This window comes from Tamandua tetradactyla, chromosome 2 (assembly GCF_023851605.1).
Source record: "Tamandua tetradactyla isolate mTamTet1 chromosome 2, mTamTet1.pri, whole genome shotgun sequence".
In the NCBI taxonomy this organism is placed as follows: Eukaryota; Metazoa; Chordata; class Mammalia; order Pilosa; family Myrmecophagidae; genus Tamandua; species Tamandua tetradactyla.
In genome coordinates, this window is record NC_135328.1 from 200611731 (window position 1) to 200626499 (window position 14769).

General features: G+C 51.4%; 1 long non-coding RNA gene across 2 annotated transcripts in view; it reads right to left on the reverse strand.

Moving 5' to 3' along the window:
• Positions 1 to 6878, reverse strand: part of LOC143674708 (uncharacterized) — a 37083-nt gene extending 30205 nt beyond the window's left edge. The window contains exon 1 of one of the 2 annotated variants that reach the window (XR_013171182.1): positions 6644 to 6878. This is a non-coding gene — a long non-coding RNA (uncharacterized LOC143674708). The remainder of the gene's footprint in view (positions 1 to 6643) is intronic. The other variant, XR_013171181.1, reaches the window with a different exon arrangement.
• Between the last annotated feature and the right edge of the window lie 7891 nt (positions 6879 to 14769).

The window sequence follows — 14769 nt, forward strand, 5'->3', positions numbered from 1 at the left end:
AGTTTAATGTAATACCTGGATACATCCCAGAGGATATTAAGCAAATAATCAAAAAGAAGTATTGGCAAAGTCCCTTGAGGGATGGGAGAAAAAAATATGGAACCATTAAATTTTACCACTGGGGAAATCCTGGATACTGTGCCAAACATTATGGACACCCAAATCAATAGGCCAAGCCCTTGACCTTGAGGCTTGCTCTTGTAAAGCTTAAGTATGTAATGGAGAAGCTTAGCCTACCTATAGTTATGCCTAAGAGTCACCTCCGGAGGACCTCTTCTGTTGCTCAGATGTAGCCTCACTCTCTCTAAGCCCAACTCTGCAAATGAAATCATTGCTCTCATCCCTATGTTGGACATGACATCCAGGGATGAAAGTCTCCCTGGTGGCATGGGAGATGACCCCCAGGGATGAGTCTGGCCCTGGCACGGTAGGGTTGATAATGCTATCCTGACCAAAATGAGGAAAACAAGTGTAACAAATAAGTTATCAGTGGCTGAGAATGTTCAATACAGTTGAGAGGCTACACTGGAGATCACTCTCATGCTAGCTTCAGTTAGACATTGCTACTATCATAACTTGGCAAATCCCAACCAACCCTGCCAATCCTAAAGAATACCTAAGGCATTATGTAAGAGTCAACAAGGGTTCCATGCACTAAGGTAACTTTCCAGAAACCTACAACCTCCAGATAGGTCCCCGGACCAGATAAGTCCTAAAATGCAGAGGGGCCAGCCTCTCCAGAACATCAACTAGTTCCATTTCCCTATCCCATATTATTGACAGCCCGTTCCAACATGAAAAACTTGGAATGGGCATAGCTCAAATACCCATAAAGAGTAAGAGAAAGATCAAAAGTGATGGTGGAGTTACATAGAGAAGGGAGGGTTTAACAAATGAATATAAGTGCTGAATCAGTATATTGATATTTGTTCTAGTCTCCAGGACCTTAGAGCAGCTAAAAATAAAAACCTGAAATTGTGGAACTGTAACCCATATCATACTCTGAAATCTGTTCTACAACCAATTATTGCAATGCACTTTGAAATTTATTGCTTTTTTTGTATATACGTTTTTTTCACAAAGAAAGAGAACGAAGAGTATAACAGAGAAGATAGGATTTAACAAATGACTATGAGTGCTGAATCAATATACTGATATTTCTTTTGGTCTCCAGTGTCTCGGGGCAGCTAGAAGAAAAAATGAAAAATTGTGGAACTGTAACCCACACCAAGCTTTAAAATGTACAACTACTTGTTAAAATGTACTTGGAAATGCATTGCTTTTTGTATATATATTATTTTTCACAATTAAAAAAAGTTAAAAAAAAAAGATCACATGTTGTATGATTCCATTTATATGAAATGTCCAGAATGGTCAATCAATTCAGAAAGATAGAAAATAAATTAGTGGCTGCCAAGGGTGGGAAGAGGGGCAGGGGAGATGAAGAGTGGCTGCTGGGGACAGGTTTTTTAGGAAGAGCAATGAAAAGGGTCTATAATTGATTACGGTGATGGTTGCACAACTTTGTGAATATACTAAAAACCACTGAATTGTACACTTTAGACGGTGCATTAAATTGCAATAAAGCAATTATTTTAAATGGAGGGGGAGGGGTGGTGCAGAACCAGACTCTGCACCCCCAACATGCTGGAGTCAGGACACAAGGGAAAAAAACACCCCTCCAACACATTCATACCTTTACACACACACGTGCCTGCACCCTGAATCATGGATACCACAGGTCTGGGCACAAGGGAGGGGAAAACTTTGAATTACCTCTGGGAGAGAGATTGCTATCCAAGGCCCTGCTGATCCTGAAAATGACCCCAATACCCTAGGATCTGCCACCACACTGGTGGAGCCAGTGATGGGGGAAGAATGAAACCATTTCCTATTTCAACCCCTGTATTCAGAGCACTCAGTCAGCTGGCCACGGATGCTCCCCAAGGAACATAAACTCCTCGAAGACCAGAACCTCTGGGCCTGCCTCACCCCCAAGGCGAGTATTCACATGGTGAGTGCTCGGTGTCTCAAGAAAGAATGAAACACCTTCCCTTTGACAGAGGAAGCAACTGAGGCCCAGGGATATTGCGGCACTGCCCAGGGCCCACTAGCCTGGACTGGAACCCAGCTCTCCACCTCCCATGGTCCGGGCCTGCTCTGGGCAGGGCTAGAACCCATGGAGAGGCCCCTGCTCTGCTGTGCACATTGGTCAGTCTCAGACTGAATGAGGCAATCACCCAGCAACCTGGCCAAGGACTCAAACATCCGGGACAGAACCACAAGAAACACTTCCCAGGGTTGGAGCTGGAAGCCTAACCTCGAGCCTGGGTCCTCGCAGGGCTGTCCCCTCCTGCCTGGCTCTGGAAGCTGCATTCCTAAGGCTGCCCCTCATTGCATCACCTGAGGTCCTCCCGGCTGGGAGGCAGGAGCCCTGCGATGCTGTCCCAGTCAGTTACTGCCTGGTGGATGAGTTCAGCAGGCCCTGACTCTCTCTGCACCTCAGTTTCCCCTTCAGTATAATCTATTTAGCTCTTGCTGACCCAGGCTTCTAGAACATTCACTCAGCGCTGCCTTCAGGTGCCCCTAGTCTGAGGGAAGAGAAAGCCCCACCTTTAGAAGCCTCAGTCTGATAGAGGAGACACAGCTTTGCGCTCAGAAGTTCCATATGATGGAAAAGACGTAGCTGTGTCATTAGGAGCCTCCGGCCGAAGGACTAACCCAGGTTCAGGAACCCTAACCTGATGGAGGAGACCCGAGCCACCAGCAGGAGGCCCTGCGTCAGTGCTTGGGTTTGGCGGACTGCTCTCTCTCTTTTCCAAATGTCCTCTTCTCTTCCTCAGTTTTGGAGGTAAAGGGTTCACCCCAGTTTCTCAGCTCCCAGCATTGCCCTCAGCTCACCCAGCAGGGAGCCACCTCAGGCTCTTGGCCACAGCAGGAGAGACTGCCCAGTGCTGAGGGAAAATACATGTTCCCAATACTGCATTTGCTTTAAGTGACCAATTCTCTTGATCCAGGACCTGCCAGTCTGGCTTCGGCTCCAACCAGACTGACAGAATTAGGAAGTGCTCAGACTGGACGGGCTCTTCCTGCCTCTACTGAGGCCCAAAGCCCAAGGTTGGCCCACAGGGCAACCCTGTGAAGAAGCCTGGCCCAAGGAGCTGTTCAGTTAAGTCCTCACAGCACCCCAAAAGTCTGAGGTTATTTCTCATGAAGAAACTTGGAACCTGTTTCCCCATCTATAAAATGAGGATATTAAACATAACACCTCTCAAAATGTAATTATGCAGATTAAAGGGAGATAATGCAAACAAAATGTTGAGCCCAATGCTCAGCCAAGGTGGATGTTTGCTGTTTTTGTTTGTTTGCTCAGCATTCAAACCTTTTCTTACTTGGGTATTCTAGTTTGCAAGCTGCCAGAATGTGATATACCAGAAGCAGAATGGCTTTTTTTTTTTTCAGAACAGCTTTTAAGAAGCGGAATTCATTAAGTTGCAAGTTTATAGTTCTAAGGTCGTGAAAATGTCCAATTTAAGGCAAGACTATGAAAATGTCCAAATCAAGGCACCAACAAGAGGTTACCTTCACTCAAGAAAGGCTGATGAAGTTCAGGGTTTCTCTCTCAGTTGGAAAGGCACATGGTGAATATGGTGAAGTCTGCTAGCTTTCTCTCCCGGCTTCCTGTTTCATGAAGCTCCCCCAAGGATGATTTTCTTCTTCCTCTGCAAAGGTCTCTAGCTACGTAGGCTCTAAAGCATTTTCCAAAATGGTTCCCTCTTAAAGGACTCCAGTAAGCAACCCCACCTTGAATGGGTGGAGACACATCTCCATGGAAACCATCTAATCAAATGCTACCACCCATAACTGAATGGGTCACATCTCCATGGGAACAATCAGAAAGCTCCCACCCAGCAATACTGAATGAGGATCAAAGGACATGGCTTTTCTGGAGTCCACAACAGATTCAAACTGGCACATTGGGGGACGATTTCATGTGGTGAACCCCAGAGAGAGGCAGCTCTGATCTCCAAATGTGGAAGCCAAGATGGCGGGACATTCCCATGGGTCAGGCGGGAGCAGGCATGTGACCTCACTCAACCAATCAGGGGCCCTACCTGGAGGCCCAAGAAAGCAAAGGTGCCACAGAGGATGAAAGAGATGGTTCAGAGGGAGCCAGCAGCAATGCCGAGGTTGGGGGACATGCAGCAACGGCGGCCCTGGCAGCAGCACCAGAACCAGACATTTCCTGTCGGGGGACCTTAGCTGGATCCTGAGCTGCCAGCCTCCCTCCATGCCTGTCCCTTCCCTGAGCCTGGTAATCCATTCTGTGAGCTCCTCGGTGTCCTTCCAATAAATTTCTGTACTGCTTAAATTAGCGAGAGTCAGTCTCCATTGTTTTCAACCAAGAAAAGTGACTGGTTCGGAATTAGTCCAAGGGAGTGGGTTTCAGGCAACACAGCCACAGGAAAATGGGGAAATAATGATCCGGTCTATTGGGGCTGAAGGTAGTGAAAACCTAGTTAGTATCCAGGGATGAAAACCTAGCAGCCTATGGTATGTAGAGGTGAAACCACTAACGAAATTAAATTATGGCCAATAGCCATCTGGGAAAGTGCCACGGAAGGCAAAGCTTTGGAGGCCAGAGTGGCTACAGACATTGAACACATGCAGGTCCTGCAGATTTCAAAGATGGCAGCTGGAGTTATCAGTGGCCATTTCTGTGACACAGGACAATTTAAAGAAAAAGAATAACAAGCTTAAATCTCTAAATTCTTGGTTCAAGGCATGGAATGAAGCCTAGGAATTTTCTACAACTGAGCTAAAAAATGCTCATCTTTTACTATTGCAGGATGAAGTTTGTAGAAAACCAAACGCAGTCTGGTCCCCTGCATTGCCAAATTACAATGGCAATTGAATTCATAGCCTCCTCTTCCTTTGCTTGCCCCATTCATGCTGACAGTTCCTCAAGGCTGGTCCCAGGTCTCCTCTCTTCTTGCTCTGCATGTTCCCTGCAGCACATGGGATGCATCTGGCTGCAAGAAACAGAAAGCTCTGTGCAAGTGGAAGTCCAGAGGCAGGGAGGTTCCCACATGGTGCAGCTCCCCAGTGTTGTCACTGGTGCCAGTGCTTTCTTCTCTCTGCCCCACTGTCTTCATGCTCGTCTTCATCCTGTGGTATGTTTGAGCTGCTGGCCCATACTGATTTGTGAGAGCTGACTGTTCATGGATATCTCATTGGCCACATGAAAATGGCTGTGGTGGCAATCTTGACAGCATGGAAATCAGCAAACACTGCAAATCAGGGTTTTATTTATTTATTTTATTTCATTGGAAAGGTTATATACCAACACACCACTTGCTTTATCCTAAATCTGGTTCCCTAAGGGGTAGCAATGGGGCCCCTTGCTCCTTCTTTCATGTACCCAGTAGATTCAGAGAGGGAGAGAGAGATAGACAGAGATTGACTCTCCCCAGTCCATAGAACAAGCTTCAGCCTCACTGAGCACCAGCACTGGGAGAATGCCATGACCCAACCTTGTCCCACCATGTTCTAGTTTGCTAGCTGCCGGAATGCAATATACCAGAAGCAGAATGGTTTTTAAAAAGGGGAATTTAATAAGTTGATAGTTTACAGTTCTAAGGGGAATTTAATAAGTTGATAGTTTACAGTTCTAAGGCCGAGAAAATGTCCCAATTAAAACCATCTATAGAAATGTCCAATCAAAGGCAATCCAGGGAAAGATACCTTGGTTCAAGAAGGCCGATGAAGTTCAGGGTTTCTCTCTCAAGTGAGAAGGCACATGGTGAACACAGTCACAGTTTCTCGCTCAGCTGGAAGGGCACATGGCAAGCATGGCATCATCTGCTAGCTCTCCCTCCTGGCTTCCAGTTTCATGAAGCTCGCTGGGAGGCGTTTTCCTTTTTCATCTCCAAAGGTCTCTGGCTCGTGGACTCTCTGCTCTCTCCAAATCTCCTTCATTCTCCAAAATGTTTCCTCTTTTACAGGACTTCAGAAAGTAATCAAGACCCACCCAAATGGGTTGAGACACATTTCCCCCAATCCAGCTTAACAACCACTCTTGATTGTGTTACATCTCCAGGGAGATGAGCTTCCCCTGGAGAACAGCTGTTGGGGCAGAACCCTGGGGTTGTTCTGGGACCGAGGAAGGAAAGAATGGAGGTGGATGGGCAAGGCAGTGTCTATCTCACTCTCCAGGGTCTCTCGTTCACACCTGTGGCTTCACAGACAACTCCCAGAGCTACGTCCCAACCCCACATTTCTCTCGGAGCTTCAGACTTATCTACCTGCCTACCTCCTGGTTATCTGCACTTGGACAATAATAAAGAAAACAGTTACAGCACTCGCCATGTGCCAGGTATGTTTTCAAGTGTTTTATATATATTAGCTCATCTAGTCCACACAAGAAGCCTGTGAAGTGGATTCCATTATTAACCTGTTTACAGGTAGAGAAAGTGAGGCAAGCTGCCAAGGTAACTCCCCAGGGCCAGTCAGTGGTGGTGACGACATGCACCAGCCAGCCTGGCCCCAGGCCCTGGCCAGGAACCTCTCTCTACCCCACCCCACAGCAGGTGCCTGATCGCCTCCCCTCCAAACGTGCTGGAAGCCCCACCCCCCTCCTCACCTGACTCCAACTCCATGTTCAGGTTTACTGCAGCCACGCCTGCTCCACGAGCCTGTCTCACCCCTGGCCTGTTACGTGCCCCATCGAGGTCTCGCCCGCAGCACTCTGGCTCCTGGGCGCCGTAGCCACCTGCCTCCTCCTGCTTCCCTGCGGGAAACGTGAGTCACTTGAGGGCAGGAAATGGAACCTAGTCTCTCCATTGCGCCTGCGCCGTCGGCCCGGGACCTGGCACGCAGTGTCAGACGGAGAAGTCTGGGGCCGGGGGCGGGGGGCGGGGGGGTGGGGGGCTGAGCCCCGCCCGGAGCCCTCAGCGCCCCCCGCCGGCCGCCAGCTGCCCCCGCCAGCTCTCCACCTCCTGGGACTACTTCACACACTCCGCACGGATTTCCTTCCCTCCGCTGCTCAGCCTCCTTCCTGCTTTACTCTTTTATTAAGATTCTAATTAAATAATTCTAATTAAATGTAATGAGCTGAATCGACAAACTTATTGCGATAAAGCAGCATTCAAGACATGCTCCTTCCTGATCTTATTGAAGTGAGGTGGCGGGGGGGCCCTTGCCGCCTGGGGTGACTCAGCGGGGCTGGGACGGTGAGGCCAGGCTCTCCGGGGGTGGGTGGGGGTGCCGGGGAGAGCCGTCGGCCAGGCACCCCCAGCCCTGGGGAGGCCGTCCCTGGGCTCCCCGCCTGAGGCCGCAGCCCCTCCGCCCTGAGGGGCAGCAAGCGTGGCCTGGATCACACTGCAGCCTGGCGCCTCTGCCCGGTGGCACCGCACTGCCCCCTCCGCTCCAGAAGGGACCCGCCGAGGGCCGCAGACGGATGGCCGGTTTGGTAACTGCGGGGCTGGCTGTCTCTGCCCTTTCGTCCCTGCCCCCTGAAGAGGGAGTCGGCCTGGGCCTGTGGTGCCGTCCCTTCCTTTCTCCTGTCCTTCTGTCTGGCCTTGGCCGGGTTCCATCCCCATCTGGGCCCACCTCAGTTTCTGCCAAATGAGAGGCCGGCTGCGAGGGAGCCACAGTGAAAAGCAGTGGCATGTTGAGTGACAGAAGCCTGGCCCCGCCCCTTCCTGGCTGTGTGACCCGGGGCATTTCCCTTCACCTCTCTGAGCCTGTTTCTTCATCTATAAAACAGGACCACAGTCATCCACGCCAAAGAGCCTTTGTGAAAAATCACAATAAAACAAAAAAGTGCTTGGTAGAGCATTCCTGTCCGTGAGCCTCCTGCCCAGGCCGAGCAGGGACCTTGGGGGCTGAGAGACTGAGCCAGTGGGTGGATCTGACTGGGGAGGTCAGAGCGCTGAGAATCTCCCAAGTGCAGACCACCTTCCTTTCTTCCCCCTCGGGCTTAGACCAGACTGACCAGCCAATGTCGGGCACGGAGTGCCTGATGGCCCCCAGCAGGACTTGATCTCCTCAACTCTCAGGCCCTGTCCAGGCCCCCATTTATGGTGCCCTCTGACCTCTTCCCATACACAACCTCGCTGGGCCCGCACAACCACCCTGCCAGGAAGCCAGAGCTCAGATCATGGCTCCATTTCACAGACAGAGAAACCGAGACTCAGGCTGGGGCCGGTGACATGCTCTTGTCACCAGGCAGGGTGGAGTCGGGACTGGAACCCAGACCTCTGCCTCCAAGACCAGGAGACACCGACCTCCGCCTCCCCCAAGGGTGCTACATGGTCCTGGCGCTAGCTGGGTCCGATCGGGCCGTGAGCTCCCCACAGCCCCGGGGGCAGGCAGTGTGTGTGGGTGAGGGAAGCAGCCGCTGAGCACAGGGCTGCGCCCTGGTTCCTGGGCTGCTCCTGGCCCCTGGGCTGCTCCTGGCCCCCACCGTGGGCCCTGCTCCCTGGGGAGGAGCACAAGATTTGGAGTCCGCCTGGCTGCGACTGCGTGGGGAGGGCACCGCTCTCAGTCGCCTCCCCGAGTTACCAGGAGACTGAACTCCCGTCTCCCAAGTCTGGTGCCCTTTCCACTGCCCTCCTTCATTTTCAAATTAGAAAATAAATGTGAGAAGGGTCTAGAGCTGTCCTTTGGGGATCATGAGATTGCTCTTGAATGGCCATTTGTTGTCAGTAGTAACAGTGACCATTGACCAAACACCACACATGCTGCTTTATATTCACTGTCACTTGCCCCCAAGGCTGTTTTGAAATCAGGCTGCCTGGGTTCGAATCCAGACTCGGCTCCTTCTAAGCTGTGTGATCCTCAGCAAGTAACTTCACCTCTCTGGTCCTCCATTTCCTCATTGGTAAAATGGGATACAAACAGCAACCACCTCATAGGGGTGTGAGGATTAAATGAGACAATTCATGGAAAGCCACCAATTTGGAACCTGGCACATAGTGAGTATTCAATAAATGCCAGCCTTTAGTACCATTTAACCTTCCCAATAACATCATGAGGAGGTACCCCCTGTACAGATAAGGAAGCTGAGGTTTGAAGTAGCCATTTGACCCTGGTCACAGCACTAGGAAGTGACAGGCCTGGTATTTTAGTCCCTCTGACTCCTAAGGCTGTGTTCTTTCCACAGTGCAGGAGCCCTGCCTAGCTTTCCCTGGGAGCCCTGGGCTTAGGAATCTGATTCTCACTTAGGGCTGGGGGCCCCCAACACTGTACAGTCCTCCTAACTGGGGGATGAGGATGCCTGGTCACCTGGGGGTGGGGGGGAGTGTCTGGATTTAAAGCACTGCTTTGTGAGTACCAGGGGCAGGTGTCCCTGCTGAGGTCTACTGTCAAGAGACCCCAGGGGATAGACCCTCAACCCAAGTCCCCAAGGAGCACATGTCAACCCCTGCTGGGTCCCAGGGGCCCTGTTTTGATTCGCTGAATAAATCCGAGCTGAGCTCTGTGAAATCTCTAACAAGCTGGGGCTTAGACAGTGATGGGACTAAATTGGACACCCCCCACAGCCGCCTCTAGAGACAAGCAGGTACCCACACCCATGCACAAAGAAACACACGTGCCCACTCACTCCAGGCTCAGACGCTCACACGCTTATGTGCAGGTGTTCCTGCCTACGGGACACACAGACCGACTGAGCTGACGCACGCCTGCACACACCCAGAGAGAGACTGCAACGTGCCCAGGGACGCATGCTGCCTCACACAGACTCACGGCTCAGAGGCACCAATCCCACACCACACAAGGATGCACAAACCCCGGACTCAGACCCACAGACACGCACAGACTAACCAACAGCAGATTCAGAACCACTACTAAACCCAGCGCCTGGCCACATGCGCTCGTTCTCCTCAACTAACCCAGACGCCTCGCATCCGAAAACAGAGGAGGAAAGCCTGTGCCTTTCCAACCTTCTGCCTGCCCCTTTCCAGCCTGTCTCTCCCTGCCTAGAAGCACTGTGAATCTCCAGCTCACTCAGAAGCAAGTCTAAAGCCCTTGCCACGGTCCCCCAGGTCCCTGCAGCCTGATCCTGCCCTCCCTGACCCCACATCTCAGCTTATCTCCTTGCTCCTTCTCTCCAGCCCCATGACTTCCTTGCTGTTCTTTGAACATTCCGGACTTCCTCTTGCCATAGGACTTTGCACCTGCTGTTCCCTCTATCCCAAATGTTGTTCCCTCTGAGAGCCATGTGGTGAGCTCCCCTACCTTCTCCAGGTCTCTGCTCAAATGTCCTTGCCTGTCACACAGCTCTGCCCCACAGAATCACTCTCTAGTCCCTCCCTGCTTGATACAGTTATACATAATGGGGGCGTGGGGGTGGGCTCAGCACCCCAGTGCCATGAGGATGGGGATTTTTGTCTATGTTTGCTGCCATGTTCTGAGCATCTGGAACCAGGCCTGGTATATGATGGGTGCTCAATAAATGGGTGCTGCCTGGATCACTCGAACCCCTAGCCCGCTGGCAGTGGACCCAGGGGGCAGAGCCCAGGCTCAATGCAGGCAGACCTGGCCTCCTCACCTCTTAGTCGGGTCACCCCATGTGCTGGTTTGAAAGGATGTATGTCCCGTAGAAAAGCCATGTTTTAATCCTAATCCCATTTTGTAAAGGCAGCTGTTTCTTCTAATCTCTATTCAGCATTGTATGTTTGAAATTGTAATTAAATCATCTCCCTGGAGATGTGATGTAATCGAGAGTGGCTGTTAAACTGGATTAGGTGATGACATGTCTCCACCCATTCGGGTGGGTCTTGATTAGTTTCTGGAGTCCTATAAAAGAGGAAACATTTTGGAGAATGAAGAGATTCAGAGAGAGCAGAGCAGAATGACATAGCCACAAGAGGCAGAGTCCACCAGCCAGCGACCTTTGGAGATGAAGAAGGAAAATGTCTCCCAGGGAGCTTCATGAAACAGGAAGCCAGGAGAAGAAGCCAGCAGATGACACCGTGTTTGCCATGTGCCCTTCCAGGTAAGAGAGAAACTGACTGTGTTTGCCATGTGCCTTCTCACTTGAGAGAGAACCCTGAACTTCATCGGCCTTGTTGAACCAAGGTTTCTTTCCCTGGATGCCTCTGATTGGAAGTTTCTATAGACTTGTTGTAACTGGGACATTTTCTCGGCCTTAGAACTGTAAACTAGCAACTTATTAAATTCCCCTTTTACAAGCCATTCTGTTTCTGGTATATTGCATTCTGGCAGCTAGCAAACTAGAATACCCCACCTCTCTGGTCATGAGGATGTACTCTCAGCACAGCACCCCAGGCATAGGCAAGGGTGCAGCAAGGTTTTCTCTGGGCTAACCACCCCCAGTTGCCTTCACTTCCCCCAGGAGTGGCAGGGGAGATGGGGGTGCCAGCAGGTCAGGTGGCACCTCAGCACCATTTCCCTTCCCTTCTGTTTCCTTCTGGAGCTCAGGAGTGGGAGCCTGGTTGCCCCTTGGTGAGGCGGGTCGGCTCCCCTCCCGCTGCCACTCCCCTCTCCCCATCCCATACACAGGGCAATAAAACAAGGAACAAGAGCAGCATATGGTGCCCACAGCATTTCCATGCATTAACTCCTGTGCTCCTCACAACAGCCCTGTTTGGACGGCACTGCTACCACCCTATTGTACAGATGAATAAATTGAGGCTCAGGCTAGACAGTCATTTGTCCAAAGACATGATGAGGCTTCAAACCAGTCCAGCCTGGTGGCAGAGGCTGTGCGGCACTCACAGCTCCTGGCAGCCTCTCCCAGGCATCTGTGCCAGCAGCTCGAGCTGATGAAGCCGTGGGGCCCGAGGGGAGGGACAACGAAGAGACTGAGTGCTGAGTCGATACTTGTTACGTGCTGGAGAATTCACCAAGGTCCTTTTCTCCAGTCTCTTCTTGTCATCATCATTTCCACTTCCCCACGAGCCCTGCAGACCTCGAGCGCATGGCTCTCTTCCAGCAGGCTCAGAGAAGGGACTTCTCTCTCCTCTCCGTGGGGTGTGTGCAGGACTGGGCAAGGGCTGCCTGGAAAGAGCACAGCTCAAGTCCCAGCTCTGCTTCTCAGCTGTCTGGGCAAGTCCTGTGCCTTTGCTGGGCCCCACTGCCCAACTGCAAAAAAGGGGGGGGGGGGGGCCGCTGGCGGTCTGGAGGACAATTAAGGGCTTTTCCAGCAGTAGCATTCTGGAATCCTTGCTTTGAGGATATTTGGGAAAGCACCATCTTTGGCGCTACGTTTTACCAAGTCAGGTGGGGCTGGCATGCCAAGCCCTGGGCTGTGGTGACCCAGCGCGCTGAGCCAAGTGCACGCAGGTGAGTCTGCAGAGGTCAGTTTGCCTTCTCACCAGACAACCCGCAGAGTGGACCATCGGGCTGCAGAGCCTCCACTGCCTGCCCTTGCTCAGTTCCCCTATACTAATGAGTCAATTTGAGTCACCGATGGCAACTCTGTGCAGGTGCTAAGCTGGGCACTGGGGTCACAGGGTGACTAAGATACAGGCCCTGACCCCATGCCTGACTCATGACTCTCAGGCAAGGTGAGAAGGCAATCTCCAACCTTTCTCCCCATCCTTCAGGACCCAGCTGGAACACCCCCACCCCCACCCCAAAAGACCACTCCAACTTCCCTAGCCACCATTCCTGAGCTTCAAACATCCCCCTGCTGTGGTACAAACTTACTCCATGCCCAGGGGCCTTCCAGATGCACCGTGACCCACACCCCTGGACTGCAGAAAGGTCAAGGGTGGGGAATCGTACCTCAGTCATCCCCGAGACAGGCCATGGAAGCCCTGACCCATGCTGGGGGCTCAGCAGGTGGTCAGAATTGTTAACATGGCAACAAGGATTTATGACACAGCCCACATCTATCCTGGCAGGGAAGCAAAGGCAGCAGCCTGATCTGGCACCAACAGGCTGGGCACTGGTGGAGGGCCTCCCGCCACTGTCCAAGTCCTCACCACTCAAGGACAAAGGCAGGAACCCAGCTGTGCCGGTTTGAAAGGATTATGTACCCTAGAAAAGCCATGTTTTAATCCCAATCCATTTTGTGGAGGCAGCTGTTTCTTTTAATCCCTATTCAATATTTTAGGTTGGAAACTTGATTAGGTTATTTCCAAGGAGATGTGACTCACCCAATTGTGGGTATTAATCTTTGATCAGAGAGAGATGTGACTCCACCCATTCTAGGTGGGTCTTGTTTAATTTACTGGAATCCTTTAAGAGGAAACATTTTGGAAAAGGCAGGAGAGCCACAAGAACCACAAGAGCCCACGCAGCCAGAGGTCTTTGAAGATGAAGAAGGAAAAAGCCCCCGGGAGAGTTTCATGAAACAAGAAGCCTGGAGAGAAAGCAAACAGATGTCGCCATGCGCCTTTCCAGTTGAGAAACCTTGAATTTCATCAGCCTTTCTTGAGTGAAGGTAACCTCTTGTTGGTGACTTCATTTGGACATTTTTTATAGACTTCATTTAATTGGAACATTTTCACGGCCTTAAAACTGTGAACTTGCAACTTAATAAATTCCCCTTTTGAAAGGCCATTCTGTTTCTGGTACATCACATTCCAGCAGCTAGCAAACTAGAATACCAGGTTAAAGAGGTTATGTAGTTTGCACAAGGTAGCATAACTAGAGACATAAAAGCACCACTCTTTTTTGGTCCCTTTCCCAATACTTGACAATGCTCTGGAGAGGAAGATTTCAGGGTTACTCTGTGCTGGGCTCACTAGCTCACTAGCAAGGTCACTATGTTCTCAGATTTCTAGGTGACCTGCAGGGGGCAGGGCCATCCCAGAATAGTGGGAAAGACACAGCTCTGGCTCCCAGGCCTGCCTCTCACCAGCTTTCGAAGATGGCAGGCCACATAACCTCAGTGGTCAGTGTCGTCACCTCAAAAATGGGCTAACGATGCCTACCAGCATGGACACTGCACAGCAGTGGAGCTAGCTAACGTGTAGATGTAGCTACCTGTCCACCTATGTCCTTCCCCCTCCTTCCCATCCTCTTTGAGTTGGGCATTCACTGCTGGTAATGCATTGCTGAATCTGCTCCCAGAGAAGGCTGGGCAATACCTGTTGGGAGTAAACAGACGGGACCTGATGGGATGAGATGCAGCCCGACCAAGTCCTAACCTGAGTACACCTCCAAGGGGCAGAGGTGGGAAGGGTCTGGGAGGCATCTGACCAAGCCAAAGCCCATCGCCCTGTGCTCTGCCTGTGAAGACACCCACTGGCCAGCAGCCTCCTGGTCCACTGGGTAGTAGAAGCTGCTCATTGCAGAGCCACTGGCATGGCAGGGCAAGGCATAGGAGCTTGGCTTGGGCTTGCTCTTCTCCCTACAAGGAGGGGTACAGTGCAGTGGCAACACACAAGCGCTGGAGTCAGGTAGACAGGTTCAAATCCCAGTCCACCCCTTACTGGCTGTGAACCTTTGGTCAATTCCCTTGCCTTCCCAGAGCCCCAGCTGTCCCATCTCAAAATGGGAATATGGCCACAACCACGTGGGAGCATGGCTGTAAGAACTAACATGACCACTGTTGGCTGTATAGGATGTAAAAGGGTCGGCATGTAGGAAACACTGGAGAAAAGTTCACTTCCTGATAAATAGGCCACCTGTTCTGATACACAGATGGGGAGAGGTGGAGGGAGGAAGGTAGGGTGAAGGCCAAACCCCAAGCCAGCACCGAGGGCCTGAAGGAACCCAGGTTCCCATTCTGGGCTTGCTGAGAAACCCTTGGAAAGACTTAACTGGGATGGGATCTCCTGGGAAGACCCC